The sequence below is a fragment of the Elaeis guineensis genome, chromosome 11 (assembly GCF_000442705.2).
Source record: "Elaeis guineensis isolate ETL-2024a chromosome 11, EG11, whole genome shotgun sequence".
Classification (NCBI taxonomy): Eukaryota; Viridiplantae; Streptophyta; class Magnoliopsida; order Arecales; family Arecaceae; genus Elaeis; species Elaeis guineensis.
In genome coordinates this window covers 95464782-95471404 of record NC_026003.2, presented here as the reverse complement: position 1 = coordinate 95471404, position 6623 = coordinate 95464782, and the positions used below count along the sequence as shown (strand labels likewise).

General features: G+C 37.9%; 1 long non-coding RNA gene across 1 annotated transcript; it reads right to left on the bottom strand.

Moving 5' to 3' along the window:
* Positions 1-2955: 2955 nt before the first annotated feature.
* LOC140852346 (uncharacterized) lies at positions 2956-6395 on the bottom strand. Its single transcript, XR_012135249.1, has 3 exons — positions 5422-6395; positions 5226-5320; positions 2956-3334 (listed from the first exon to the last, which is right to left on the bottom strand). It is a non-coding gene; the product is annotated as an uncharacterized lncRNA (long non-coding RNA).
* Between the last annotated feature and the right edge of the window lie 228 nt (positions 6396-6623).

The window sequence follows — 6623 nt, the reverse complement described above, 5'->3', positions numbered from 1 at the left end:
TGGTAGAAAGAAGATCTATGAGCTGACCCAACTAGATATCCTTGGAAGATGAGAGTGGACCATGAACTCTAATCAACCAACTTTGCCTCCTCCAAAACTTGGCTACCGGTGAATTGTGTTTTAATGCTTGTGCATACACCTGAAATATAGAGGATAAAGGCATAGGTCCTAGCCAGCTCTTCCCCCAGAGTCTGATTTTTATACCATTTCCCAACTTGAAAGATGTACTATTTTGGAAAGCATCTAGATCCCCGTAGATATCCTTCCAAATGGGTCAAATGGGTGAAGCCTTATGAGGTCTGCATCTCACTCTTATTCTGAATCTGCACCTCGAAGAGTAAGCAAAATCAGTCTATCTCCGCTATAAAACCGAGCCACCATTGTCAATAGGATCTGAGTTCTTCAACATCTTCCAAGCCCATTTTGATAGAAATGAAAGATTCAAATAACTAAAAATTTTTACTCCTTGCCCTCCTTCCTCTTTATCTCTGCATGCTGTGTCCCAATTGACCAAGCAATGAAACCCACTAATACTTTCTTTCCCATTCCTAAGGAAGGCTCTTCTAATTTGGTCTAGCTTGTTCAAAGTGCACTTTGGAAATTTAAAGATGGACATATAATAAGAAGAGAGAGTGTAGAGAACTTCACTAATTAGACGTATGCCGCCACCAATTGAAAGCAACTTACCTTTCCAAGGGGCGAGTCTCCTAGTGAACTTCTCAATTAATGGCATCCAACATTGTTATGGCAACATTTTGTAATGGCATCTATACCATGGCTTCGTCCTTTTGGAGAAGTGTATTAAACACACTACCACTCCTGAAATCTATCTCCATGCAGGTCATTGAAAATGGGAAAAATACTTCATTTTGGCATGAAACTTGGTTGGGTGATGCAACATTTATTTCTATGTTCTCCACTCTTTACTGATTTGCAAAAAGAAAAAATTGAGTGTGGCAGGGTTCATGGCACCAACTGACTGGTCATCTAACTTCAAATGACCTCTTCCTGCAACCAGAATACCAAAGTCTCCTTAACTGTATAAAAGAAATTCAGCTTACACAAAATGAAAATTCAGCTTACACAAAATGAAGACCATAGAAAACGGAAAAGGGAATTGGAGTTCATCCACCGTGTACTCAGTTTCAGAATGCTACAGGTTCCTTATCCACGATGGAGTCATCTCTAAATTCGGCAAAATAATTTGGAATCTCCCAATACTTGAGAACTGCAAAATTTTTAATTGGCTCAGCTACAATAATCGGGTTTTAACTTGGGAAGTTTTGCGAAAAAAAGGGAATGCAAGGTCCGAGTAGATGCTGCCTTTGTGAATGCCATTCTGAATCTTCTAAACATCTACTTGTTTCATATCCCTATTCGAAGGTAATATGGAACCAACTTTTCTAATCCACCCACCTCCTAGATGAAGTTCAAGATTTTTGGTACTTTTGGAAAGAACAATAGATTGCCAAGAAAGCTTGAAAATCTTCTTGCACCTTAATTGCAATCGTACTATGGTGCATTTGGATAGAGCATAACAACAGAATTTTTTGAAGTGAAGCCTTTTGCTCGCATGCTCTAATGAATAAGATCGTTTTCCTTCTTGGCGGCTGGACAAAGACCTCGGAAGATTGTCAGATTGCCATGCTACACTCTAAGCTTTCTTCTACAACAGTATAAGTTCTCACAGGAATCCTACATCAGTAAAGTCATTAATCCTATTCTTTACTTGTTCTCACATGTTTTCCCCACCTTTCAGCACAAATTCGCCAACCACTATTATGTAATTCAGCCACTGCTTCATCTCTCTGACTACTTTATATATAATAAATACACTCATGAGGGAAGTGTCTCACTAACGTCATTTTCATCAAAAAAGAAATGTAGCGGTAATCCCAAATATGTGAACAGAAGATCCCTTGTTGCAGTTCATCATGGTGTTACAAGTTGTAACTTTTCCTCCATGTTGATGCATATAATTGAGCTCTTATGAGAATTGATTTTGAAAGCTGAAGCTTCTTCAAATGCCAAAAATAAAGCTTTAGTTGCTCTTCCCCGCACAAAATAACAGAGAATCATCAGCAAAATGTAGGCTCTTCAAATCATTTACACCTTGAGATTAAAGTTGATGGAGGCCAACATAAAAGATAAAGGCACTCCCCACTTACTTGTCATCCCTCAAAGGCAATATCTCCAACATTTGGTCATTTAAGCAAATGTTTAACAGCATGAACCATGCTATGTTGATCCCACACAACAATAAGAAATTAGTAAATAATAGTACCAGTACAACGGTGGGCTACCCTACATTGATTAACATGGAAGAAAATTTAATGGTATCCTTTAGACATCCTCAAATGCATGAGATGTTAAGATTTGAATCACTAATTAGGAGCAGAAGAATCACTCTTGTTGCAAGAATATCAGTGATCCATTCATTTTGTTACCTGCTTTTAAGTGCACTGACATAGTTGATGATGAAGCCTTGGTTAACTTGGTTTTTTGATAGAATACTCGTTCTAACATGGTGTCCTTGTATCAAGATCTTCTTGACATGCCAATGCTAGGATACTAGACAAATATGGATGACATAATGTGACCATGATTAGTGACAATAAAGAGGGAGGTGGAACTTAAATACATACTAGCCAAAAGAGAAAAATAAGAGATTTTTGTCAGCGAAGATCAACAAAGCAAAGTAGAAGATGTCATGTTACATCAAAAGCATCCAATCTCCACAGGCATTATTCTAGCATATGCTTGCTGTGACATAAATGAAAATATCCAGTTGCACTGTTAAATTGTGAATATGTTGTGAAGAGGCACGGACGTGTTTTATTTATGCACTCGTTACGTGAAAAAATACATGAATTTGCACATGTAATGTTGTGTTTTGCATATGCATAAAGGTGTACTGAGAGAGAGATAGAGGGGGGGGGGGGGGGGGGGGCGGGGGGGCGGTGGGAGGGAGGGAGAGGCAATATACCTTCATACAAGTACTAATCTAAATGCATGTCATACACGTCGTAGGAAGAGAGCAACGAGAATTTTCTCAAAAAAAGAAGGGAGCAACGAGAGAAACTTTATACCCAAATACATACATATTTTGTATAAATGTGTGTATGTACTAATGAGTATTATATTTTAGAGGTGAGGAAAGAGACACTTTCCTGGCACTTCGCTGAAGAATGTCCCAGAGGATGGTCCACTTTGAAGTAATAACTTGCAAGTTGTACTCAAAGGGAGGTCCACCTGCACGAGTGATCGATGGTTGGTAAATCTCGGTGTAAAAGCGATTAACATGCTCCTTTGGCCACCCTCCATGTCGTAGTCTCTATTCAAAAGGTATTCTCATTATAAAAATTTTCAATTATAGAATGTACCATTCTCACCTATTTTGAGTACGTTATATTAAAGAGTCATCAGAACACCCTACACAAGGTTCTGAAATACTCTTTTTTTCTGAAATACTTTTTTCTTTTAATTTAAGCATTGGTTTAATACATTGGCTCCATCCAATTCTTGCCACATGAATTCCACTACAGATTCGAATTACACTGCCATCAAGTGTTTTCAATTATTATATAGAGACTGAATATCTTTCATGGGAAAAAAATCACTAGTATGTACGACAAGAATTCTCACAAACTAATGTTCAATAACAAGCAAATTGGACCTCAAGACAGTCCAAACTAATGTTCAATAACAAGCAAATTGGACCTCAAGACAGTCCAATAGAGTTGTAACAAAAAGACTTGACACACGTAAATGCTGCTAACTCGTAGATTCAAAATTGATGTGTGTTATCGGTTAGCATGCAATCTAGCAACAGATAATCAAAACAGAATACAAGGAGGTAGAAAGAGAACAAAAGGTTTGGAATCATCCTCACAAGGATGATCTATAATCCAGATGGAAAGTGAGCAACTTATTTTAACAAAAATAATAAAATAATGGAAGATCAATGGAAATTCTTTTTCAGTTTAACATTTTATTTGATAGGCTATGATAAAAAACAGTACAAATTGTGCGCTCATTAGTTTTAAGTCTAAAAGAATAAATTTTTATGAAAGGAAAATAAGAGAAAAGAAGAGAAAGGAAGAGAAAAACGGAATCTCATTTCCCTTCTTCGGATGTAAACGGTGAGAAGAGGGAGGAAACTTGACTTTTCTGCAGAAGGGAATTAAAAAGAATACATTCATTGAAAGGAATTATGCGTAAGGATTTCATTGTATAAAAATAAAATTAAAAGAAAGTCAGTCATCACTTCTCTTTTCTCCAAATCTCTCCACTTTTGAGAGATTTAGAATAACAAAAGAAAAGGGTAGGACCAAAGAGAAATCTTTTCTCAATTTATTTTTTCTTCTCTTCCAATCTCTACTAATTTTATTTACCCAACAAGAGATTTTGACTCGGTTTCTCTGCTGTTCTCTTTAACTCCAAATCTGAAACTCAAAGGCAGTGCGACAATTAAAGTTTCATAACCTTAAAGAAATGGACCTCTAAGCTTTGATTCCCATCTTTCTCAAAAAGAGGAGAGTAAACAAGTGGACTGATATTCAATCAATAACGAAGAATTCAAATGCCTCATAGCCTAGCCATTGGTAACCTAGTATTTGAAAATGCATTAGATCATTCACTGTGAATATTCATCAATTTGGTGACTGTTCAGACAAATGCTTCTTCTTCTTTTCTTTTTTCACAATTCTTGGATTATATAATTCGAATTCAGTTAAACGCAGCTATGTTAATAGAGGCTTATAAAGGAGTTAGTTGATTCATAGAAGCTATTAAAAAGAATAATTAGGTCTACTCCTAACAGAAGATTCCAATGATAATAACTACTGCTCTTATTCTAAGATCATATCTTCCGAAGTAAGAATTTGTTGTGTGGAAGAGCAGGTGATCAGCTCCCTGCAGCCGTTTGCTTTGGCGACAGCAAAACGAGCGGTGATCAGCCCATTTCTTTCGTCAAACTTAAATAGTTAGCTTCTCTTGTTATCCACCTATTGCGACCACAAGTGCCCAGATGAAAAGTTATTAGCAATCACACAAGAATCAGAGTTACAACATATAGTCATGTAACTAAGCCCAATAACCGATAGCTATAAAATCTACTTCCAGGTTTTAATTCATGCTCCTTTCAATAGTCTTATTCTACTACTCTTAGTATAAAAAAATTAAGTAAACTAGAGAAATTATGAACTACAAAATTTATGACTCACATGTAATAATGTGCGAAAAGAAAGACTGATATGATGCATGGCATAAGTATCCTCTGGCAACTTCTTTTTACATGCTGATGCATAACCCCAAATATCTACAAAAAAAAAAACTTGGAACAATATAGAGCTAAACGTAATCTGGGAAAATTTATAAACAAAGTAAAACAGAAATCAAATAACACGAGGGCAACCATACCACATCAGTGCGAGTGAAGAACGACGACCGATCTCAGTAATCTCATATGGTCATAGTCGCTTATTTGCTGATGCAGCATCATCAAGATTCTCATTAAGAATCACATAGCAGCTGCTCAGACCAATGTGAATCTTGATGATGCCACACCTGCAAATATCGGCTGCCTCCAATCTATCAAAGATCATTGAAGAATCCAAAGAGGAACAAGGAAACATCACCAACTTAAAACCCAAGAAGGGGAATCAAATATGTAAGGTGAGATTTTTTTTTTTTTTTTTCGGTGGAGCAAAAGAAAGGTCATGAAGATGAACGAGATACAGTATTAAAATAGTAGACAGACAAAAAGATAATATACTGTAATATCAAGAAAAAGATTGGAAAAAATAAAAGGAAAAAAAAGGAGCAGGAGAAAGAGAGAGATAGAGGAGATAAAAACTCTGATGCATGCACTCCCCACACATGGACACTGACCGCAGGCTGACGTGGGGGACTGCGACTGGCCGGAGCTGAAAAGGACGGTGGGCGGACCCCACACCCGAGGGAATCTAACAGTCCCCCAAGCTTCAACGAAGGGCTGCCCATCTCCGATCCCACCCACCCCTAAAACCACCATAGATGTGAACAGATGTGAACCAGGAACCGGAAGAAACGAAGAGAGGGACAAAAACAGCAATCAAATCCATTACACTCAATCCATACTTCTTGATCCTCTCTTCTTCTCGATAGAAGAGAAAAGATCTCTGGTGAACCAAAAAAAGCATCTCAGGATGTGGCATAAGAATATTTTTGAGGATTTGGATCGCAAAAAAGCTACATACAAACAACTTTGAATCCAAAGAAACAAGAGAGAGAGAGAGAGAGAGAGAGAGAGAGAGCGCCATGGGAAACCCGACAAGATCTGATAGACATCCAGCCGAACCGCCATGGACGAGAAGGAGGGACAGATAGAGGACTCAGAAACGACGGAAGGGGTGGGGGGGAGGGGAGCGGGGGGAGAGAGAGAGAGAGAGAGAGAGAAGGGAGGGGGGAGAAGGGAGGGGGGTTTGCGAGGGGTATTTATAAAGGAAGATAATAGATAGTTCTGTGGGATGATTTTGGTGGGCTTAGCTTTTTGAGTCGGTGGTTTGTTGGTTTTTGCGTAGGAGAGAGAGAACCAAAAAAATTGAGAGAGATTTAGACTTGCAGATGCTTAGCTGTAGTGA